The sequence below is a fragment of the Thalassophryne amazonica genome, chromosome 21 (genome assembly GCF_902500255.1).
Source record: "Thalassophryne amazonica chromosome 21, fThaAma1.1, whole genome shotgun sequence".
Lineage (NCBI taxonomy): Eukaryota > Metazoa > Chordata > Actinopteri > Batrachoidiformes > Batrachoididae > Thalassophryne > Thalassophryne amazonica.
This window is the reverse complement of record NC_047123.1, coordinates 17096320-17122484: the sequence shown is the minus strand read 5'-3', so window position 1 is coordinate 17122484 and position 26165 is coordinate 17096320. Positions and strand designations below refer to the sequence as shown.

At 41.5% G+C, this 26165-nt stretch overlaps 1 protein-coding gene and 1 long non-coding RNA gene across 3 annotated transcripts in view; one reads left to right on the top strand and one right to left on the bottom strand.

Moving 5' to 3' along the window:
• The window catches only part of slc24a4b (solute carrier family 24 member 4b), a 101080-nt gene that overhangs the window by 44949 nt on the left and 29966 nt on the right, over positions 1–26165 (bottom strand). The gene's annotated exons all lie outside the window — the stretch shown is intronic.
• LOC117502985 lies at positions 1219–24737 on the top strand. Its single transcript, XR_004558447.1, has 3 exons — positions 1219–1319; positions 8750–8754; positions 24727–24737. It is a non-coding gene; the product is annotated as an uncharacterized LOC117502985 (long non-coding RNA).

The following is a 26165-nucleotide window of genomic DNA, read 5'->3' as shown; positions in this document are numbered from 1 at the left end:
CAACTACCCTTTCAAGAATTTTTGAGAGAAAAGGAAGGTTGGAGATTGGCCTATAATTAGCTAAGATAGCTGGGTCAAGTGATGGCTTTTTAAGTAATGGTTTAATTACTGCCACCTTAAAAGCCTGTGGTACATAGCCAACTAACAAAGATAGATTGATCATATTTAAGATCGAAGCATTAAATAATGGTAGGGCTTCCTTGAGCAGCCTGGTAGGAATGGGGTCTAATAAACATGTTGATGGTTTGGATGAAGTAACTAATGAAAATAACTCAGACAGAACAATCGGAGAGAAAGAGTCTAACCAAATACCGGCATCACTGAAAGCAGCCAAAGATAACGATACGTCTTTGGGATGGTTATGAGTAATTTTTTCTCTAATAGTTAAAATTTTGTTAGCAAAGAAAGTCATGAAGTCATTACTAGTTAAAGTTAATGGAATACTGAGCTCAATAGAGCTCTGACTCTTTGTCAGCCTGGCTACAGTGCTGAAAAGAAACCTGGAGTTGTTCTTATTTTCTTCAATTAGTGATGAGTAGAAAGATGTCCTAGCTTTACGGAGGGCTTTTTTATAGAGCAACAGACTCTTTTTCCAGGCTAAGTGAAGATCTTCTAAATTAGTGAGACGCCATTTCCTCTCCAACTTACGGGTTATCTGCTTTAAGCTACGGGTTTGTGAGTTATACCACGGAGTCAGGCACTTCTGATTTAAAGCTCTCTTTTTTAGAGGAGCTACAGCATCCAAAGTTGTCTTCAATGAGGATGTAAAACTATTGATGAGATACTCTATCTCCCTTACAGAGTTTAGGTAGCTACTCTGCACTGTGTTGGTATATGGCATTAGAGAACATAAAGAAGGAATCATATCCTTAAACCTAGTTACAGCGCTTTCTGAAAGACTTCTAGTGTAATGAAACTTATTCCCCACTGCTGGGTAGTCCATCAGAGTAAATGTAAATGTTATTAAGAAATGATCAGACAGAAGGGAGTTTTCAGGGAATACTGTTAAGTCTTCTATTTCCATACCATAAGTCAGAACAAGATCTAAGATATGATTAAAGTGGTGGGTGGACTCAATGATGTACATCTTTTATGAAAATTTTGGGGAATAAATTTCAAAACTTATTGTGAAACCTTTATTTTCTTTACATGGTTGGGCCGCTCGGAAAAATGCATCGTTTCTCCAAATGTGTAGTGAATAAAATCAAGCACACCTTCTCTTCTATGGTGTTCAGTGCACCAGTTTAATCGGCTAACGTTATCTTAGCTGAACAATCAATGGGTTCCATGATTTACCCAGATTGACTGCAAATGACTAAGTACTTTAATTTGAATTATTTTATTGTTTTGTGGCATTTTGTAAATGCGCTCCATCATCATCAAGTGCACCTCTCTTCTGTTGCAGAAAACAGAAACTAGCATCCTTATTGTTGCATTGCTGCCACCTAGGCAGTGCCTAATCCAAGCAACAAAAGCCCTCCTGCCATAAAAGCAAAGAATAAATCCTCAACATCTGACAGAGTGGTGCCAAGCATGCAACATGCCACTTCTCCCAGGCGTCAAGAACAGCCTGCAAGATAGTTTCCACCTGGACAAGCAGGGTCCCCCAGCCCTGATTTCCTTGTTGAAAAGATGGTATCAATAGTGTTGAGACCAGCTGATCAATTCCATGGTTATTCCAAATATAGTTGGAAGAATTCAGTCTGGTGAAGTTGGGACTTTTGAAGGTTGGGGCAGAGAAACAAAGGAGGAGGAGATGCAACCACCCTTGCCAGAGTCCCAACTGAGTGTCCATTGAAACAAGAGCTATTGTTCACATTTCGCAAACCTGATTTAAAACTATGCTTTTAAAGCTGATTTTGTGCATGATTAGTGGACTTAAACTCGTGAGTGAATGAGCAACTTTTGCGTAATCCATCAATAGGGAACATGCAGATTGCAAAAACGTGATGTGATAGAAGAAATCTGAGCTGTGATTCGGATTCAGCACCCCAAAATTATCCTAAATCAGTTCTCAAAGTCCATGCAAGAAATAAAATTTAAAAAAAGTTGACCAGTATTCTTGTATTAGCATTGTTACAAGGATGCCAAAACCTGAGTCGTTACTGTTACCATCGCAGTCAGTAAGGATTTTGAATTTTCACCTAGAGGAAGAAAAAAAAAAAAAAAAAAGAAGCAGAATATAAGGTATCCCTAGATCAAGTAGTCATCCTTCAATAAGTCACCTAGCAAATGATCTAAAATACAAATGCAGTGCACCATTACCATTTATCTCCAAAGCGAGCACCATATTAAGAGCCTGGAGACATTTGGATTGAAGTAAGTATACATAAAAGGATCCCATGTCGAGAACTTCTTTTGGCGTTCCAGCTGGAAAACAGTACGACTCCAACAACACCATACGGCTCCGTTCTCAGGAAGCGCACACGCTCCAGACGGCACCTGGCTACAGACAGAAGGCAGCAGCATCCCTAATGGGCTCACTGTGTGGCGGCACCCCTCTTATGACCCCGCTCTCGCTGGACCCCTACAGCGGACTCTCATCCAGACCTGCAGGATGCTCAGCATGGAAGGTTTTGAGTAGTTGTTGCATAAAAAGCTATTTACACACAAATGTACTGCAAATAAGACCGTATGAGATGCGCTCCATCTGGAGAGAGCATGTTGAATGCACTGTAAGGAGAATGGAGCACACAAGTCTCTGATGAATGAAATGCGACTTATAAAAAAAAAAATTAGAAATATGTCAGACTGATCACCAGAATCAGTTGGGGAGTCTTTTTTTTTTGGAGTGCATACAGCATTTCTGATCTTACCTTAGGGTTTTTGGATTGGTTTTGATGTGCAAATGCACTCCCTTTGAAGTGCACACCACATGCCTACAAATAAAATGTGTCACCGCTTTCCACATTAAAAAGTGTCAGGCAATCAAACTACCCAAGTACATTCAAGCATCTCCTACAATTTGCAAGAAAAACTGGTTTTATTTAATCATGCATGTTTAACTATCACTTTGTTACTGAATGATTGCGATTATGACACTTTATTTCCCCTAAAATATGCACGACTGGACACATCTTATTTTATGTTCACAAGCTGACAAAACCCCCAGCCAAAATAGCAAGTAAAAAGAAGCTTGACTGCTTGCATAAATAGGCCCACCAGGACAAGAATGTACAACACAAGCACATCTCCATTAGATACACTGATTTAAGAGAGGTTAAAGCAACAGTGTGTAGGATTTAGTACCATCTAGTGGTTAGGTTGCAGATTCTATTATAGTGTTATTTTGTTTCTTTGGCAACAGGAATATGGTGCTCTATTGCGATAATATGTACGATCCTCCGATTCACAAAAATGAGAGTTGGAGCATGCTAGCCTGCACTAGCAACCAGTAGACAGTTTCCAAGAGTGACTTTATTCAAGCTTCTGGCTGCACTGCAAAACAGGCAGAGCAAGTATGTCCAGTTTGGTCTACCGTATCAACATGGTGACCTCCATGGAGGGGGGCCCCTCCCATATAGATGGCACGGGGCCATTCCAATGGATAAAATTTGTTGTTGCAGACCCCTGAAACCCTACATGATTTACTTTTAAGGACTGATATGTAGCAAGAGATTTCATGTGGAGTGTAGGATTAATAGAATCTGCCTGGATAATTCAATATAGACTTGTCCTCCACAAACTACACAACAAACTAGTTTCACTTCTTACCATGTGTCAAGATTGTATTTAATTCTAACCAACTGGATTCCCGACGCATTGACAATCGAGTTTTTGGCAGCGGGACACATCCTTGCAGGTGCAATATAACCTGGGAATAAATGCAGTCAGTATAAAATGCAACGCAGGACCAGAACAGTGAATAGGAGAAGACTGTGCAATGCATTGTTAAGTGACCCAATATTGCATTAATTTGAATTCTTAATTAGCTCTTCAATTTCAACCAATGGAGAAAGAACAAATGATCACATATGAAGAGGATGTTTGTTTATAGATAAGCTGGTGGTTCACATTTTTATTACTAAACATGATTGTTATTGCCCATGTAAGCTACCAATTCTAAGAATATTTCCTGTGATGAGCCATACCAAGGTTAATCAGTGAGTGTGCACAGTTTCTGTAAGTAACACTGTAAAAGCTGTTGCATGTTCACTGCTGAAATTTAGCGTTCCAACAGATGCCAGTGAGGACCAGTGTACCCTCTTATTTTGGGCCATGTTGACGTAACATGTGCAACAACCTGATAAAACTGGTCAATTAAGTTGTTTGAGTGGAAATTAGACCCGCCCAAAGAGACAACATCAATCAAGAGTTATGAAAGTGATTTCTAACATTTTGCAGAATATAGTCTTCAGGGTCCTTTTGCCTCCAGATGTACTGTATAGCTGTAAGACATGCTCCAAGCACAAACCCTGGATCTGCTGTGGTGACCGAGTGTGAAAGATGGGAGAAGCTGAAGGGACTCATTTACAGCTTTGGGGGTAGTGGGAGTTTTTGCCTCTTTGCTAGTTTCCATTTTAAGGCATACATTTGAATAATTAGGGGCATAGTCACTTTGAGTGACACCTAGTGCTGGTGGAACAGTATATATATACCCCCCACCCCTGGATATTCCCATTCTGAAGTACCTTTAAATCCCCCTTACAAATAGACCCAATATACAACCTGAAAACAGAAACCACAATCTCCCCCCCCCCCCCCCCCCCCCCCCCCAAAAAAAAAAACATACATACCTTTCAAAACTTCGTTTTGGCAAGATATTGAGTGGCGGGATATCTAGGGTAGGGGTAAGATATCCTAGGACAACTTCCCCCTGGGAGTGAGCTATACTGTTACACTGGGTTGAGGACCCAGCAAGCATTGGCCGTTTACTGGTGTAGCCAAAACAGTCTGTATGTTAGCAACATCAACACCATTTAGCAAGCATCAGTAGCTTGGAGACATTGGCAATATGCCTGTCAGTTTTTAATACCCACACCCAAGCTGCCCATTATAAGAAAAACCACCCAGTCCGCAAAAATATCAAAACACCTGATCCCAGGGTATTTAGCTTGTTAGCCTTAGCTAGCTTTGTCAACTAAACAAAAGTGGACATGTTTGGGCTTCATTTGATAGACCCAGGTCATACTAATATTGCTGAAGTAGCTAAAAATTAAATTGAACCAGGGAATCCCAAGGTAGTGCCATGTGGAGCTGCGTCTCATTTGTGCTTCAATATGGCTGATCAGAAAACTGATGGGTGATATCACGGAGGATTCATTTAGAATGTGCAAGCCACATTTCCCAACAGTTAGTGTCCCTAAAAGTTAGCATCAACTCAACCGCCATTAGCATTAAACATCCCTCACATTTTGTGTCAACCCCTAACCTTTAATGTCAGCGATTAGATGATTTGACATTCCTAGACATTATACATCTCTGGAGTACCATCAGAACAGATTTCAGATGAAATAATCACAATGGATTTGTTTGCTGCAATAATATGGAAGGAGATGTGGTGTTACAACAGAAGTACACTGTGGAAAGTAGTGTCCTCTCCTGACAAGGTTATCGTTGAATTAATACATTTCACCAGAGACCTCAAGAAGGGGCGACATTAATAATACGCTTTGATCTACCATGTCCTCAAAGGTGACCATAAAATTCCAATCCCAACAAGGTTCAACTGCTCCATATGCTTCAGACATTTCTATGAATAAATGGCATGGGAAAGTTTGGAGGTGTGACTTGCCCGCTGTCCAACTACAACCCCTGACAAAAATTATGGAATCACCGGCCTCGGAGGATGTTCATTCAGTTGTTTAATTTTGTAGAAAAAAAAGCAGATCACACACATGACAAAACTAAAGTCATTTCAAATGGCAACTTTCTGGCTTTAAGAAACACTATAAGAAATCAAGAAAAAAGGATTGTGGCAGTCAGTAACAGTTACTTTTTTAGACCAAGCAGAGGAAAAAAATATGGAATCACTCAATTCTGAGGAAAAAATTATGGAATCACCCTGTAAATTTTCATTCCCAAAACTAACACCTGCATCATATCAGATCTGCTCATTAGTCTGCATCTAAAAAGGAGTGATCACACCTTGGAGAGCTGTTGCACCAAGTGGACTGACATGAATCATGGCTCCAACACGAGAGATGTCAGTTGAAACAAAGGAGAGGATTATCAAACTCTTGAGAGTAAATCATCATGCAATGTTGCAAAAGATGTTGGTTGTTCACAGTCAGCTGTGTCTAAACTCAGGACCAAATACAAAAATCATGGGAAGGTTGTTAAAGGCAAACATACTGGTAGACCAAGGAAGACATCAAAGCGTCAAGACAGAAAACTTAAAGCAATATGTCTCAAAAATCGAAAATGCACAACAAAACAAACGAGGAATGAATGGGAGGAAACTGGAGTCAACGTCTATGACTGAACTGTAAGAAACCGCCTAAAGGAAATGGGATTTACATACAGAAAAGCTAAACGAAAGCCATCATTAACACCTAAACAGAATAAACAAGGTTACAATGGGCTAAGGAAAAGCAATTGTGGACTGTGGATGACTGGATGAAAGTCATATTCAGTGATGAATCTCAAATCTGCATTGGGCAAGGTGATGATGCTGGAACTTTTGTTTGGTGCCGTTCCAATGAGATTTATAAAGATGACTGCCTGAAGAGAACATCTAAATTTCCACAGTCGATGATATGGGGCTGCATGTCAGATAAAGGCACTGGGGAGATGGCTGTCATTACATCATCAATAAATGCACAAGTTTACGTTGATATTTTGGACAATTGAAAGGATGTTTGGGGATGATGAAATCATTTTTCAAGATAATGCATCTTGCCATAGAGCAAAAACTGTGAAAACGTTCCTTGCAAAAAGACACATAGGATCAATGTCATGGCATAGGGTCAATGTCAATGAGCAGATCTGATTTGATGCAGGTGTTAATTTGGGGGATGGAAATTTACAGGGTGATTCCATAATTTATTCCTCAGAATTGAGTGATTCCATATTTTTTTCCTCTGCTTGGTCTAAAAAAGTAACCGTTACTGACTGTCACAATCTTTTTTTCTTGATTTCTTAGTGTTTCTTAAAGCCAGAAAGTTGCCATTTGAAATGACTTTAGTTTTGTGTCATGTCTGTGATCTGCTTTTTTTCCACAAAATTAAACAACTGAATGAACATCCTCCGAGGCCGGTGATTCCATCATTTTTGCCAGGGGTTGTATTCATCTCTTCCTTCTACCTTACTGCCCGCAATGAATCAATAATTAATGGCACCAGCATCCATGTACTTCAGTTCCTGCTCAGCTTCTTACCGCAGCCATGTGTGGCTTACCGCATTATAAATCACAAAGGCACATGAAGGGCACCAGCATAGAAATAAAAGCAGAATTGCTTCCCCCCAAACGACAAATCAAGTGTGCACAGTTGGCATCATGCCTGCAGAGGGCAACCTGGACATAACTGTGGGCCACACAGCCATTTCCCACAGGAGGACAGGATGGTGTCTAGGTTAAGGGATCAAGGACATCATCCCAAATGTGCCCCATAAATAGAACACATTACCTCTTTTCCTTCAGGCAGAGTTTTGAAAGAATTTCACTCTACTAAAGCTCTGGTAGTGGAAGACAAAGGCACTTTTAACAACTGGAGAAGTTAGCCAAAAGGCTGTTCCGATCAATTAGGGTTATAACCTATGAGTTGAAAAATCCATCTGAAGTAAGATTGTTCCATTGACACAGACCCTTGAATGGATCTAGTCAAAGTATAACTGGTATGTTGCCCCAATAATAACAGGTCACCAACCTACCAATACCTGCCAGTTGGGGTCAACATACAAGTTAAATTCCAACATTCCACTTAAATAATGGAACACAGAATTCTTGGATGTCTGCAACAGTTAGCAACTACTGCCAGGGGGCGCTGTAGAATGTGGGCTCTTCACCAGCACACATCTGGGTCGAAAGGGATTAAACAAAAAAGGAGCTGCTGCTCCTGTCCAGGGTGTACCCCATCTCAAACTGCTGGGATGGGCTCCAACCCCCAGTGACCCTTAATCGGAATAAGGATTTGAAGATGAGTGAGTGAGCTGCTGCTTGTCATAATGTGTGCCCCCTTCAAAATACAGAACAAGTATCATCACTGCCAGTCTGCATCACTTCCAGAGACCGACATGATTCAGGGGGCGCACTTGGCATTAGTTTTCTGGTCAGACGTGCTGGTGTCCCATCCATCGCAGTATGGAACCATTAATCCTGCATAAAACTGTGGAACCTACAGGACATCAGATATTGAACAGTGTCACCACCTTTGAGATGGTCCTGCAGGCCATTTGCATTGGTTTGTAGTGTGGAAGAGGAATAAGAGGCATCGACGGATGGAGAATGTTTATGACATGTCCTCTTCTCTACCCTGTACTAGAAGCCACAGATTTACTTTGGACACCTGCTCATCTTTTCCCCAAACCAACTTGTCTTCCTCAACCACCCCAGAACTAATTATAATCAACACAAAGTCCACAAAGGAAGTGCTGGGAGGATTTTCAAATCCAGTTTCCGTAGTTCATATTTCTGATTAAAAGGTGATTATTAACTAAATTATACTCAGGCAGGGTCCGTTTCATTGGACTCCTGCTACACAAAAATAATTATTCATGGATTGAATTTGTTGTGGCACTGCTACAAAGTTTTTCAAACTAGGTCCAACACCATCACACACCATTGCTGATAATTTTGCGAAGGTTCCAGATTAAGTTTGGACCTTGAACGTGCCAAGGATTGGAAGAGCTGAACAGATGCAAGTTGGGAACTCAATATTCCTATAAACCTATAGTGCATCTGGAAAGTATTCAGTGCTTCACTTTTCACATTTTATGTTACAGCCTTATTCCAAAATGGAGTAAATGTTTTTCCCTTTAAAATTTTACTCACAGCACCCTATAATAACATGAAAGGGTTTTTTTTAAAATTTTTGCAAATTTATTAAAAATAAAAGAAATCCCATGTACGTAAGTATTCACACTTTACTCAGTACTTTGTTGGTGCACTTTTGGCAGCAATTACAGCCTCAAGTCTTCTCGAATGATGCCACAAGCTTGGTGCACCTATCTTTGAGCAGTTTTGTCCATTTCTCTTTGCAGCACCTCTCAAGCTCCATCAGGTTGGATGGGGAATGTCGATGCACAGACATTTTCAGATCTCTCCAGAGATGTTCAATCAGATTCAGGTCTGGGCCACTCGACATTCACAGAGTTGTCCTGAAGCCACTCCTTTCATATCTTGGCTGTGTGCTTAGGGTTTATTGTGCTCTGATAACAGCGCCAACAGTTTTTCCAGTTTTGAAAAGTGTCCTGCAATCTGTCCTTTTTCCACTTCCGCTCGGCGACATTTCCTCCTGGCCTCACGAGTTCTGTCATTTAACAAAGACTCAATTAACCGTTGATCAGTGAGTCTTAAATGGAGCCACCAAATCCAAAATGGTTTGACATGAATACAACCAGGAAACAAGCTCTTCTATGTCACAGGCAGAAACTTTAAAAGATGTTCATAACTGCTGAAAGGCAGCAGAAGACTGAGCAGCAGTAGAGGAGTTCATATCCCGACGACGCTGAGCGCGTGCACAGGGCTGCGCTGCAGTCTGTACTAAGTCAATAGAAAATGAAACAGAAAAGTGATCCGAGAATCCAAAACACAATTTTCTAGGTCAGTTACCGACAGACCGCAGGAAAGGACCAGATCCAGCGTGTGGCCACAATCATGTGGGACCAATCAGAGTGAACCAAATGAAAAGAGTCAGCAATGCTTAAAAAGACTCGTACCTTTGGCCTATCAGGGCAACACACATGAATAATAAAAATCTCCCATAATTAAAACACAATCGTAATTAGGTATGATCTCAGCTAAGAAAAGTCATTAATAAAATTGTTGTACTTGGGAGGGTGATAGACAAGAGAACAGGATTAAACTGACCCATCTCAAATTGAATACATTCAAAGTTGGGGAAGGAGGACTGACAAACACTGCTTGTGTTTAAAATCCTTTTTATATACTGCCACTGTGCCTCCACCTCTCCCAGAAATTCATGGAGTTAAAATAGCAGCAATCCACCAGTAAAAGCTTAACAAGAGCACCAGAATCCCCAGCACTTAGCCACGTCTCAGTTACACATAAAACAAAACAAAAAAAAATCCAGATCACAGGAACTAAAAACATCCCAAAGAAAAGGTTTGTTTGCCAGTGATCTGGCATTTACCAGGACAACCCTGGCCGAAGCTGGGACTGGAACGTAGACTTCAACCAGCAGAGGAACCCAGCGAAGCAGACCTAGGTTGTGAGAACGCCGCTGAAAATAGATCAATCCGGGGAAGACGTGGATGGCCGGGCTGACCGGCTCCACTAGGCACTAGGGCAACATAGATCCTGCCAGAATTCTACTCACAGATCATCCAGACGCCAAACGAGATTTCAGCTTCACCAGTCAGCCACTTCATCTCCAACTATATCTATAAGCCTAACTATCCCTAACTATAAGCTTTAGCAAAAAGGAAAGTTTTAAGCCTAATCTTAAAAGTAGAGAGGGTGTCTGTCTCCCTGATCCGAATTGGGAGCTGGTTCCAGAGGAGAGGAGCCTGAAAGCTGAAGGCTCTACCTCCCATTCTACTCTTAAAAACCCTAGGAACTACAAGTAAGCCTGCAGTCAGAGCGACGCGCTCTATTGGGGTGATATGGTACTATGAGGTCCGTAAGATAAGATGGGACCTAATTATTCAAAACCTTATAAGTAAGAAGAAGAATTTTAAATTCTATTCTGGAATTAACAGGGAGCCAATGAAGAGGCCAATATGGGTGAAATATGCTCTCTCCTAGTCCCTGTCAGTACTCTAGCTGCAGCATTTTGAATTAACTGAAGTCTTTTCAGGGAACTTTTAGGATATATGATGAACAGTCACAGTTGTATAACGTATGTAGTAAGGAAACGGATCCGGCGCATTGTGATTATCACAGCAGTATTATGGGTGTATCGCGCACGTGTTGTGCTTGCACGGCATCTGCATTGCGGTCAAAAGAAGCGCACTCGGGCTGTCGGCATCACTATTCACAAAAACAATACAGCCCCGGAGCATTTCCTGGACTTGGACAAGTCGATTCAAGTAAACAAGCAGTGAACAGGGCGAGTGGTGACATCAGCGGATCGCATCAGAGAACAGCTCGTTTGAACGATTATAACAAGAAAGCAAATCTGTTATAAACAGGAATAAATACTGTAACAGCTGCAGACAAGGAAAAAACATGCAACTGTTTTATCAAGCCTTGACAATGTAAACAAGTCAAATAATTACCTTTAGACGGCTCAAAATGCTTTCTGCAGCTTGTTAGCCATTCTCGCGAACGGCCCAGCTGCAGCTTCCTGTGATTCAGGAGGTGATTAGAGCCGTTTTCAACAGCCAATTTGCAGAATAAAATGATTAATCCGCCATGAAGTTATTTTATATACGGAGCATCCAGCGCAGAGTGCTTGGCAGCCAGTAGAACAAAGAACGGTGTCCAGCTGTGAACACATCTGATTTGCGTCCGCCGCAAATCAGATGCAAAGCAGATGTAATAAAAATGCTTTATTCATGACCAATGTGTATGCAGTCACTAAAACTTATTTTAGTTTGTGATGTGGACATGATGGGCACGCAAAATATCCGTTTTACACACTGTCCCAGTCTGCTGCCAAGCCACAAATCCCTGTCAGTTGCGGATATCAGCAGATGACGGCAAATATACAGCGCACAGATTGAGTATGTAAGGCGGATGTCATCTGCAGCCAAAACTTTTATGCAGCTCAAAAATCCTGCTAATGAAAAAACATGCCTCTGTGGATAATGCGGACGTGTGCGGGTGTTGGCCAACTCATACAAGCATGTTCCACGTATATTGCGGCTGTTAAGCGAATGAGACAATTTTGTGTGCAATCCATACGCAAATCTTCCTAAACGCCAGTGGGATCGGGCCCTTACTCCAGAAAACTCAAGATAAAATTTAGTGCCTTCACAAGCTTGAACTGGGCCCGGTTTCATAAAGCAGTTAAATCTTTTAGTCAAGTAAACTAGCTTAATCGACTAACCTTTTGACGGTAGTCGTTGCATAGAGCTCTTAGATGGCTAATGTTTTTAGCCTGGTACAGAGGAGGCTAATCTTATTTTTGTCCACAAAATGTCGGTGTCCTACCTCAAATGGCGGCTATCATGTACCACCACTTGATGGAACACTCGAGAGCACCTCTATGTCACTTGTATTCTTTCTGTTGTTGAAGCAGACAGCTGTCACGATGTGTTTGTGGCAGTTCTCACATTAGCCATTGGACGTCACTGTTATGATGAGCAGCGTTGTGTACACAAAAAGGCTTGATGGAAATATAGAAGAAGAACTACTAGGCTAGGAGCTAAGCACATTCTGCAATTTGTATTTGTAGGTAAAAACAAAGGCTGGATAGTTCATTACAATGACCAACCTGGGTAAAACCTCATGCATTGAGGCTTTTTTTGGCAATGGCACTCCATAGGCCACGATACCCATGAAAATCGGCAACTAACGTTAAGATGGCTAATCTACAAGTTTAGCCATTGATGTAAAATGGTGATTAGATTGATAATGTTGGGTGACTAACCATAGTCCACTAATCAAGTTTAATAAACTAAAAGATTAGACTATTTTATGAAACCAGGCCCCGGAGTTCAGCAGTTTGTGAAGTCTCGACTGCTGTGGATTCTAGACCTTCAATTAGTCAAAAAGGTTAAAAGTAGACTCTGGCATGTGCTCAGCTTTTTGACTAGAATTCCAAACATTGAGCGGTGTTTAGTTTTATAACCTGGTACCACAGGTCCTGGTGGTGGCCAAGTGCTTAATGCGCTTGGTTTCAGTTCAGAAGGTTCCGGGTTCAAATTCCACCCCGCCGCATTTCTCCATGTAATGTGGAGTTACATCAGGAAGGGCATCCAGCGTAAAACCTGTGCCAATTCAACATGCAGACCCACCTTGGATTTGCTGTGGCGACCCCGAGTGCAAACAAGGGAGCAGCCTAAGAGACTTACCATTTTAGAGCCCTGTCCCACTGGGGAGAGGATTAATTGCACATGAGTTGAGTACACAAATTACGGGCGTTCGCTGTCTGCAACAAAAATGGCCAAAATTGACAAATGTCCCAGTATGAGTTACGGATATATTAATAATATATAGCAAATATATGATGAACAATCATGGTTATATGACATGTAGTGAGAAAACTGATCCAACACATTGAGATCATCACGGCAGTATTACGGGTGTATTATGAATGCATCGCGCATTTGTTGCGCTTGTATGGCATCTGCATTGCGGATATAAAATAAGCGCGCTCGGGCCTTTCAGCATCACTATTCACACCAACAATACAGCCTCTGCAGCAAGTGCTGTACTTGGACAAGTTGAACACAGTTAATGTTCATTTTGTCATGCAAGGGTCAACTGTTCATGAGTTTGGGGAGCAGGAGGGGGGAAGCCGCTCGGGGTGTGAGACGGTGTTTTTTTTTGAGAGTGTCACAAAACAGACTTCACCGTGAGTTGTGGCTAAACAGCAACTCTTCATTTTGTTGGTGTTACATAAGAGTCCTGGAGGAGACCCGATTGCAGCAGCTACGTTTTTGTGGATTTACACAGCCGGACCGGCACATCGCTTTCTGCCACATATAGTACTTTGGGTTTACGTGACATGTTTGTTACGCATTCAGCTGCAAAGCAGATGTAATAAAAATGCTTTATTCTTGGCCAATTTATATGCATTCGCTACAACATATTTTAGTTTGTGATGTGGACATGATAGGCACGATGTATATCTGTTTTACACACTGTCCCAGTCCGCTGCCAAGCCGCAAATCCCCGTCAGTTGCGGATATCAGCGGTTAACGGCAGATATACAGCGCATAGAGTGAGTATGTATTGTGTATGAATCGAGTATGTATAGAGCATGTAAGGCGGATGTCATCCGCAGCCAAATTTTTGAACGGGCACGCGTGCCTCTGCAGATGATCACGGACGTGTTCGGATGACGGCCGAGTCATAAAGGCATGTTACACGGATACTGCGGATGTTAGGCGAATATGGGTCAATTGTGTGTGCAATCCATACGCAAATCCTCCTAAACGCCAGTGGAACAGGGCCCATAGGCACAGCCTTTCAATTTGAGGAGTCTGTTACATTTATACACAACATTTACAAAACAGAAGTCCATACTTTGCTTCTTTTGTGCAAATGTCCTTTGTATTATATTTTTCCCCCCTTTCAAGCCTTGGCTACAACACTAAGGCAGTACAGGCACACTTGTAACTTGCAGGCTCAGAAATATGTTTGGTACCTCAATCATGTAGACTCCTTTCAACACCAGATTTATCAGAAATATTTCATTACCAGGCATTTATATAAAAGATTGTGCAAGAAATTTGATGCATTTGCTGTACAATGTGTCTGGGTAGATGCTCCCCCCAAATTCTATAGAAACAATTGATGAATTTAGACTCTTATTACTATACTGACCAAACACTTGTGGTAGATTGCAGCAAAATTTAGTCCACGCATTAAGTCCATTAAAATAAAAATTTCTTCTGGAAAGAAGTCATTGTTATATGAAAGTACACATGGCCTATAACCCTATAAAGCCCCTTTTGTCCCCAGTTAAAACAGTACCGTTTACTGCAGCCATGAACTTCAATTTAAAATTACATTTTCCTGACCTTTATATACTAATTAAGAGCAATATTGCAATATCTAATTTCAAATTTGTGATTTTACATTTTGAACTCTCCAGTTCTGCATGTTTTGAAGGAACAAAAACCAAGTTCAAAACTGAACTGCTGAATAGCGCAACATACGTAACCTGACAAAGTCTTTGCAATACAGTTTCTATAGGCAGAAGGACCTTTACACAGCAACAGCCTAGAAACTAATTTCACTCACTGCTCAGATCTTTTGACAACTGAAGCTCAAATTGTGGAATGAGAAGTGATTACAAAAGCACCTTTTGACCTTGCATGTCAGTAAAGGTCATAAAAACTGTTCAATTAAAAAGAAATTAATACAAAGACAGTGTTTAACACAATCGTCCAGTTTTTGAATTGGCAATATAGGATGGAAATAGGTGTGTATAATCTGATACTAAAGTCAAGGCTGACCAGTCACGGAGGTGATCTCTATTTATGCAGCACCAAAAATCACAAGGGTGAAGTTTAACCTTATCCAACCCCCTGAACAAGCATGCAGGCAGTAAATGCTTGTTCATTTTTGAACAAGAAAACAGACAATACTCAGAAGTGACCAACTGCTTTGGCCATACTACCAATAAAATAAACACCACAAATAACTGTCAAACACGCAAAACAAAAATAAGGATCCCCATTGTAAAGTCCCCAAGTCCAATGGGTAATGTGACCCACAGCTCTTCATGAGTTGCAATTAAATGCCAGCAGTCTGTCCAGATGTCTCTCCCAAGTTTTCTCCCTAAGCAAACAGACTTCTGTATTCAAGATTCTGTGTAGGCTCTCAGTTGTCCAGGTGGTTTCCATAGTAGAGAAGCTTGAATCTTCGACTGGACTGGGTTGCTTGACGTGATGACGTTGCGCTTCAAATCACAGAAGCTTCCTCAGCTAAAATTCTTGCTCCGGTGGTCTGACTTCTGTCTTGACTGTTGTAGAGAAGAATAATCACGAAGTCACAAAAGCTGGAGTTAGCTGGAAATGGTTTGAGAGAGGGGTCAAGGAGGCATTCTTTGTGAAACGTTTGAAACCCAGCCTTAACCGGGGAGGGGGTCTGAGACACGCTTTATCCCCTGTTTACAATGGGGTACTCAGGTCAAAGCAGTTTCAGTCTTTTGTTCATGGTAATGAGTCTTTCACGTCATCAGCAGAGTCGTCAAGGGAGCCATTAGGAGAGGGTCCGTCCCATCATTAGGAGGGACAGCTGCCCTGTCATTAGGAGGGTGCTAACTAGAGCACAATAGGTGCTAATTAGAGCTATTGTTTAGTCACTAGCCTATAGCAGTCTGCCGCTCGGTAGGAGGGGTCTGGTTATGTTTATTCAAGATGTTTTGATCATCCAAGTGATTTCTTTAATTTACTCGATTGTGTACAACTGTAACAATTTACCAGGTCGGTGAGAAAATCAGTCACACCCCTCCCCATCTAGGAAGTCTGACTACAACCTGGTCCACCTGCAGCCACAGTACACCCCCAGTCTAAAGTCATCTAGTAACCACTTGCTCCATCAGGAGGTGGTCCCCTGAAATGGAAGGTGCCCTGAGAGACTGCTACAACACCACGGTCTGGGATGAGGTGATCAACCCGCACGGTGAGGACAGAGGGGCTGACACACTGAGGATTATCTCAACTTCTGTGCAGATGTGGTCTCCCTAACCAAGGCTAAACAATGGGTAATGTGGGAACTCAAAGCTGTCCTCAACAGGAAGATGGCCACCTTCAGAAGTAGGACATGGAGGCGAAGGCAGCACACCGGGAGATGAAACACTACATGAGGCAAGTAAGGACAGCTACAGGAGGAAGACTGAGCAGAAACTCAAGGAAAACATGGAATTCTGGTAGGGTGTGAGAAAACAGACCACAGCTGTAGGGGAACAATGGTGAAGGCAAACTAACTTAACTTCTTCAACCAGTCCATGTCCGCACACCCTCTCCTTCACTATAGCCATCTTTCCCTGAGCACACCTCCCCCAGACGTCACAACAGCAGCCACCCCCACTACAACACAACCTCCTCCATACATCACCGTGGACCAGGTCAGAGGACAGCAGAGGAAGCTTCATCCCAGTAAAGCAACAGGCCCGGTGCCGCAGACTGAACTGTCCCCCTAATGACGCGGTTCACGGATTAACACCTAGTTTCTGCTTCAAACTGCACAACAGTCTCAGCGCCAGATATCTGAAGCTTTTGTACAACAATCATTTCCACAAATTCAACATTTCATCATAAAAGGCAGCGGATGTGATCAGAGCGCCGCAGCTACATGAGCTGCGAGCTGATGTGTTCAAGGTGCGTTGGACATTTTAAACCCTTGCAGAATTTTGCCTCTTTTCTGCTTAACACTGACTTTAAAATTATTTAAGAGGGTTTATCTTTATCACCTGATGGTTAATAATCCCATAAATCCAGTTGATTGCTTTGTAAGCCCCCCCGACTACAGAAGACCTGCACCACTAAACTGGGAGAACAAATACAACACCATTAACCTTAGCCTGCAGCTAGGGAGAGTGTCCACCCTCTGGAAGACTTCATGCATCATTCCAGTTCCTAAGAAGAACTGGCCCAGTGTCCTGAATGACTTCTGACTAGTACTCACTTCACACCTGATGAAGACATTGGTGTGGCTCTTCCTCAGCCTCCTCAAACCACAGCAACATGCCCAGGACTGTCTGCAGTTTGCATACAGAGCAGGTGTTGGGATAGAGGATGCCGCCCTCTACCTATACACAGTCCACTCGCACCTGGATAAGGGACGCAACACAGTGAGGATTCTCTTCCTGGACTTCGAGAGCACCTTCAACACCATCCAGCCCCTTGTGCTTCAGGACAAACTGAACAGGATGTGAGTGGGGCCCCTGCCTGGTCACTTGGAACTCCAGCTACTCCCAAACAGGCCACAGTATGTCGGGCTGAGAGACACCACATCTGACACTGATCAGCAGCACTGGAGCACCAGTGGGCTCTTTGGTTGGCATGAAGCTGGACAGCGGCGACTGTGGCAGAGAAAAGAACACTGGACAAACCGCTGAACATTATGGACGATGCACACCATCATCAGCAACCAGTGGAGCATCTTAGGCCACAGACTGCTTCTTCCCAAGCACAGGACCAACAGACTGGAAAAACTTTTGTCCCTCAGGCCATCAATTTGTACAGCTCCTCACTCGGGGAGGAGGAGTAACAGGAAGACAGGACGGGTAGGAGGGGAACAGTAGTTGCCAATGAGCCAATCGCGAGCACCATTCCTGGTATTTATATTTAGCAAACTGTGTCTTACTTTTACTTTGGATACTCTGTGTGCTGCTATCCAAGTGCTGAAACCTCAATTTCCCTGAGGGAGTCTTGCCAACGGATTAATAAAGTTCCACCTAATCTAATCTCCAGAAATGAATGGATGTCCACATGTGGAGCATTCTGCTATTTGCTTGGTGACATGGCATGCTTGACTACAGAGAGTTTTAAAGAAAATGGAAACTGTTGTTTCAACCACAGATAGTGTTGGCTTCTTCCAACAGGAGAAGAACCAAGTCCTATATAAGCCCTGGGGCTCGTTGGTGCTGTCGCTTATCCCCAGATTCTACAGTCTGAGTTGGATTAGACCCCATCTCCTCTTGTACCAGACATCAGTTGGAAGGTGGTTACTTCTCCAACCAAAGCTGGTATCCATGGTGTGTAAATAAAGTGGTTGGCATTTTCTTGAATTTGGCTAATCAGTAGCAAACTCCATGGACCATTCTCACAGGCAGCCACTGGTCATAGGCTACAATACCTTCAAAACTAATACCAATTCCAACTAAACTGTATATAAACTATGTAGACAGTCATCTTATAACAAGATATGTGAAGGTCATCCATCAAACTTTAAAAACTATTTTTCTAAAATGCTTCAATACCTTCAACATTCAGACAGCACCAACTTTAATATTGGGACTTTCTGGAATAAGACTAGAAATGTTTATGAAAATTAGCCTTTAATGTGTATATTGAGTTTAAGAATATTTCCATATTGTTAAATTGACATTCATGAAAATTCAGTAAGATATATCTTCTATAATACATTCTAATTCTAAGGTAGAACTCGACTAGTGTATGCTAAGGTATATCTAAAAAAGAAGAGTAGAGGGCAATTCTACGGTAACGGAATAACAATCTGAGCTAATCTGTCATGGTTCGATGCCATATGTCCAGATTTTGCTGCTGTTGTAATTCCATTACCATAGAATTGCCCTAGAGCCACTTAAGTGCCTGGTCTTGAGAACCAGGGATGGTAGGTTGAAAAGCTTTATCCCATGGGAACTCTCCCTACCCACCCATCATTACCTTTATTTTTCCTCAGTACAGTTCTATTCTAAATGCTGCAAAATCCCCAATATATTAGACTCAAAGAGCATATGTGACAACTGCTATGTTCAGACTAGGCATGAATGTCAGTTGCATAATCAGACTACACACCTACATTAGATGTAGTCTCATTAGAGTCTGTTGGAGATGCTACAGAGCAGTCAGCTGTGAGCAAGAAGACTTCTAGACCCCTGCTGTGAGATGTAAAATATGTATTCAACTGAATTCTTTAAAAATAGGCCAACACTGGGCTGTGAGGTGCAGAAATGCAACAAAGCAGAAAAATAAACTGCAGTGGTGTGAAAATGTACAGAAAGAGTGTTTCTACACTCCTAGTATTAAAGATGCCTTCATGGTGCGCAAAGGCATTGCGCGAAATTAAAATTTATGAGTAACAAAGGCAGCAAATCTCAAACAGAATAAATGAATAAATGCAAAAGTGTCATGTTGACAGCTCAAAAGATGTGCTGCTGCCTACACGACCTCAACTCCACTGTGTAAACCTTGGCCTGCTAAAGAGAAGTGAGGTCAGTATACCCATTATGGGCAAAAACAATCCTCCCTTTGTAGTTTCCTTTTTAAAGAGCCACCTTCTGACATTCCCCCGCGTTGACAAACCTGTGTTCCGCTGTAGGCTGGCCACAACCGGCTGCCAGCTCGCAACAGCTAGCCAAATATCCTCTGCACTCCTACTTGCAATTCAACAGCATTCTCGCCAATAGCTGCGTCAATCTAAACGCCATCATGTGGGACTTTTTGGCTTTGATAGTACAATGAAGATTGGGAGGGAAACAGGTGCACAAGCTTGGAAATTGAACTTTCCCCTGTAGTGCGTTACCAACCATTTTTGACTGCCAAAAAAACCTCAACACCCAACATGGATACTTCATGAAACTCCCCGATCAGTCAGTTGAGGACCGTCGAAACCTTCAAAGACTAGCAAGAGGAGTAAAAGACGAATGTTGCAGCATTCGGTCGAACAGCTGGTGTTATCATGAGCACCATCTTTCCCCGTTCCGTACAAGGGATTTCACATATCCTATAGAAAAGTATATTCAAGCAAATAAAGAATTTTTCAAAAGTCAACATAGGCTACCAAAGCACTGCTGATATTTTTGCTTGTGTTAAATGCGTACTCTTTGGGCTAGGATGCAGTCCATGGTTGAACTTTTGGGTGTAAAGACAGACTGCTCTGACTGCTGAATGACAAGTAACTGAAACCTGTTATGAATAACCCTTGCAGACACCTTTCCAGGAGGAGAGAGCAGTGCACTTACCCCATGCAGTTAGTTTAAACCAGGTAATTGTTCTTTGCTAGAAACTGCAGAGCCCATTCTGCCAGTCTGTAGGAACAAAATCTCCCAAATTGCAACAAGTTGTTATTACAATAACACTACCCCTAACCTTAGTGAGATGAAATTTGGGATTCCACAGGGATCCATCTTAGGCCCCCTGCTTTTCTCCCTTTATATAGCACCCCTTGGGCATACACTGCGGCATTTTGGGATTGCCTTTCATTGCTATGGTGATGATAATTGTACATGCTGATAACTGCTGTTAATCTCATCCACATGACATCTTCAGAAGATTGCCTTACATCAGTGAGAAGCTGGATGTCTAGTAACTTCCTACTTTTAAACTCTGATAAGACTGAAATGATGGTTCTTGGTCCAGCAAGACATCAGCATCAATTTGACCAGTTAGTGCTTAGCCTTGGTTCATGTGTCATACATCATATGGACAAAGTGAGGAACCTTGGGGTAATTTTTGATCCTACGTTGTCCCTTGACCTCCACATTAGAGATATTACGAGGACTGTTTTCTTCCATCTGCAAAATATAGCAAAGATTCATCCCATCTCATCTATGGCTGATGCCAAGACCCTGATAAATGCATTTGTCTCTTCTAGATTGGATTATTGCAATGTTTTATTTTCTGGGTTACCGCAGTCCAGCATTAGAATCTCCAGTTGGTTCAAAATGCTGCTGCCAGACTTAACATGAAGCAGAGAGTTTGACCCCATTACACCTATTTTTCACTGACTTCCTGTCAGTGAGATCAGATTTCAAGGTTGTGCTACTAGTCTATAACATTGTTCATGGACTAGCACCTCCCTACCTAGCTGATCTAATTAAACTCTACATACCGGCCCAGGCTTTGCGTTCACAGGATGCAGGACTACTTTGTGTCCCCAGGGTGAATAAAAGGTCTGCAGGTCACAGAGCTTTCTCTTATGCTTTCTCTTATTCTGTGGAATGATCTCCGTGTCAATAAAGCAGTCAGATTCTATGGAGACTTTCAAGTTTAGACTTAAGACGCACTTGTTTTCTCTTACTTATGGCTAGTATGTTGTGTTACTATGCTTTTTATTTATTTATTTATTTTACTCTTGTGCTTTTTAATCCTTTAATTCCTTTTATCTTTTTTATGACCAAGTAGACTGGAAGGTTAATGGGATGGTATAGTGAGCCTGGATAAGTGTTTTGCTACCTTAAGTGGTATCGAAAACCTGCTTGGCCAACAGACTGAAGTAGTTCCATAGTGTGGTGACAAATGCTCCCAAACCCGACCTTAGACCTTTGTTGGATTTTTCTGAATGCCCATAACTCAGCAACAAATGGATTACAATGACAAAACCCACATAACCTGTGCACCACTACGCTCAAATGGAGTCCTTTACATAAGAGTGCATCATCCTGTCCTTCCTGGTTAATTACCTTGTTCCATGGTGATGTAATTTTCAATGCCATTTGAAAATCATGACTTCCATCCTTCACAGGATTATTACAAATACATTGGTTAAAAAAAAAAGGGTTCATTGTGCATCAGTTCTTTGTAAGTACCCTGATACTCAGTGGCCTTGAACAAAACTTAGCATTTTTGTTCAGGATAATTTCATGTCCAATTTAAAAAACAAAACAAAAAAAAAAACAAACCATGATTTTATTTGGATGCAAAAGCATAAGAACAAGCCAAACAGGCCCCTCTGTGGACCCAGGCTCTCTCTGAAATCAGAGAAATGAGGAAAAGAAAGATGATAATTTTATGCAGGCCACAAACTGCAATCCAATTAAAATAAGCTTTAGATGTGAAGCAACACAACTCTGCATGAAGTCAAGACTCTGCCACTCAGTTTTCAGTCAAATCAAGAGATCCACTTCTAGTCCCATGCTTTAATCAATAGTTTCTATACACACACATGCATATGCTCTTCCCTGGTGTCTCAGTCTCAAAGAACAACTGCAAGGTTGCACAAGTCTGACATATACACAATGTTCAGCATGCTACATCCTTGAAAACGCCACATAAAAAGTTTGAGGTTACTTTGTTTTGAATGCAAGACTTCTGAAAATTCATCATGGTGAGGAAGGTCTTATAGTCTGGGTCTTGACCTTTGTATGTCTCACCATTTATAAAAGTAGGTGGCACCACATAGCTCTGAAACAGAGTCCAGGAGGACTGATGTGAGTACACCTGCCCCTCTAACATTCCATCTATGGAACCTGGTGGACAGAGCCTGAAGGTTTGTTTCCATTGCTGGAACTCTACCCACTTCCCAGATAATGCCATAGTTTATACCAGAGGTCACTAATTAACATCACTTTGAGGTGAAATCAAATTTTTATATCAAACCCAGACAATCAGCTTCTTAGATAGAAATGGTGAGATATATAGAGATAGAGATACACAGACAGATCAAAATAGAGAAAAAGTAATGTGATAACTGAACAGATGCTTGGTTTGTTACTCTGGAAGATTATGTTTTAGTGTCATAAAAAGGTGTTTGTGGCTGTCACTAAGCTCTGGGGACACTAGGCTTAACCCCCTGGGGTCCGAAGGCATTTTTTGGGCATTCACTCGCCAGGCAAAAATGTTTTATTATTGCTGTTAAAAACTCACCCTGCATCCCACAATCAAGTAGTACATCTCTTTTTCAGGACAACCTGTACTTTCAGAATATATATATATATATATATATATATGCTATAGTGGTGTTTTATCAGTGTAAAAAAAGGTTTACAATCATAAGAAAGGAAAAAAGCAGAAAATAATGTTCACACACATTTATTCAAAACACTATTGTGACACTTTATAAAGGTAGTTCAGGACCTTGTACAAAATAAAGGTTCAGCAAACAAATGCACATTTTGAACAATATATACAAAATGGTCTATGTTTTGTTGGTCGTCATGCCACATCTGAAAGCAATTTCTGTCTGCTATTACACAAAGCACCACATCACAAATTTTGCACTTCCATGAAGTTGAGTGTTCTTGTTGGAATGCGTTTCTGCACTGAAAACAACCACTCCTCACCGTTTGAGGGCCCCTCCCCCTCCTTCCATAAACAGTATTTTATGTGTCAGTTGTTGAAGGGAGAGAGGATTCAACAACATTCACGGCCAAGTAGTAAAGCATCTCTACCGATGCTCTTTGGTGCACCACATGCAACTGTATGAGGCCCTCTTACTCTGATCACTTCTATTCATATTTGTAAAGGGTGCTTTACGTGTTGGAGCAAGAGAGGCTTATTCAACAACATTCACAGCCAGGTAGTAAAGCATCTCTTCTACCGACACTCTGGTGCACCACGTGAGATTACTCTGCCTTACGAGTGGATATTGGAAAGCCACATGACTAACATTGTGCACATCACACAGCTTCTATGAGGACTACAAGCATGGAGGAGGGCTCGTTCAAAAGTCCGCAGAGTGTACTTTTCTGCAAAAAAGTTTTTAATATCATTAAAAAGTTCTGTGTCATTAAATAAAACTTGTATTCTGCCGTCGTATACGATGGGGACGACCCCGTTTAATAAATGAGGCATACTTATTGTGATTCATATTCATTTGAAACAAGTTGGGTTTTTGTGATAAGTACATAAATCTGGCCGTTAGACTCTTCAGGTTTAGGAGTACTAACAAATCTCATGTTTACCCATTTCATTCATAGTTCACTGAAACCTCGCATTTTGTGTTTTTGATACCTTTTTCATGACAGGCAATTGAGGAGGTGCCTTCTTGATTTAAAAGTGTTCTGATCTCTTGCTTTAAAGAGTAGATGAGAGCTAGTTCTCAAACAATTTAATTTTCTGTCAGACAAGCATGAGAGCAAAATTTCAGATATTTGATGAACAAATTGCTTGTAATATAGCATATGCTTGCAGTCCAGTTTCATTTGGGGTTTTGCTTAATGCAGTGTTTGTCCACCCAATATGTTGGGCTTTCTTTGCTTGGAAGCAAAAGCTAAATAAACACTACCTCTGGAACTCACATTATCATGCAAGCTACTTAGGTGCACTGTGATTAATGGAGCATAGTCAAACAACTCTCAAGCAGCCAAGAAATGCAGTGTAACATTACAAGATTGTGCACAAAGAGCAAAAAAAAAAAAAAAAAAAAACACCTGCAAGACTTGAGAGGAAAGCTTTCCAAAATCCTGAATGTGTGACTTCCAAGAGACAGGTATGAGCTTCGGGGGGTGGAAAGAAAGGGGGGGCTGCCCATAAATTTAAAAAAAAATAAAGGCAGTCTTTTTTTTTTTTTAAGTTTGTGTTCAGACATTTCTCTGTTCCCCAAATGCTATGTCTTAAACAGGTGGTTGTCTTATAAAGGTAGTTTTATTCAGAAAAAGCAGGAATATCTAGGAAAATCTATAGGAAGGAACAGGAATCTATAGGAAAATCTTCCTGTTAAAAGGGAGTTTTTCCTTCCCACTGTTGCCAAGTGCTTGCTCACAGGGGGTCGTTTTGACTGTTGGGGTTTTTCTGTAATTATTGTATGGCCTTGCCTTACAATATAAGGCGCCTTGGGGCAACTGTTTGTTGTGATTTGGCGCTATATAAATAAAATTGATTTGAATATAGAAAAAAACTCTACAGAATGTTGGCATTACATTTCACATGGATTGACAGCATTTGTAGCCATTTACCCAGTGAGGTCCATGATGTCCAAGTAAGTTAACATTTGAGATTTTTGCAGTGCAACATTTTCAAAAACCAAAACTACAGGAAAAATTTAAGTTAAAAAAAAAAAGCCTCAAACAGCTACAGTCTCGATCGCATCCATTCACACCGCTCAGGGCAATCTGGCAGTCAGGGTGCTTGGAGCGTGTTTCTGATGAGGATTAACTCACAAGAACAAAGAGTCGTGTGAACAGCTCACACTGACGGACAGCAGAAGCGGGATGAAAAAGAAAAGATCAGAAGCATGTGGTGGAATGTGAAGTACAATCTGGAGCCTCCAGACAGGGAAGACATTTCAGAGCATCAGGAAATTTTGGAGATGTGTGAAAAAATGTCCATATAATCTCATTTGGCACCTACATCACTGGAACCCAACTGTATTATAAAGTTTCCTTTACGAGTTGTCTGAATAGTTATCGTTAAACATAAAGTAGAATTAATAGCCACCCCATAGATACCGAGATATTTGGTTGTCTTTTTGTAGCAGGCTATAAGCCTTTCTGCCGTAAAGCTCGACATTTTCACATTTGGTTCAGAGGGGTGTGACTTATTTTGGCATCACCCTCAAGTGGCCATTCAAGGAACTGCAGGTTTTGGCACATCCTCATTTACTTCTTTTGTTGCCACTTGGGAATAATCTGCCTGTGAAAATTAGTCTAGATTCAGTCGAAACATTCAAATCTAGCTGAAAAATGTATCACTGCCAGAGTATTGACAATAAGGAGATTTCTTGACAATTATTTTAATTTTGCATGAAATGTCAGAAGTGAGATATTCAAGTAAGGGGGTAGCTCAGTCGGATCAGTCAGTGTCTCCAAACCATTTTGGAGATCCTGCTATTTGTACCCAAGAAAGGTTGAAAAGGAGTCTGGAAGATGGAAAACAAATGCCCATATTTCACCTGGCTGTGACAGACCAATGACTATACCTTCTGACTACACCTTCTTGAGGTGGAGATGATCCGCTTGTCTGCATATAAACCAGAGTTTATATTTGCACTGAAAGGCTTGTGCCTTGCCTTTTGTTGTAGTTTTTACAAAGACGATAAAGAATCTGTAGCTGGTTGCCATTCAGGATCCAAGGCAGAA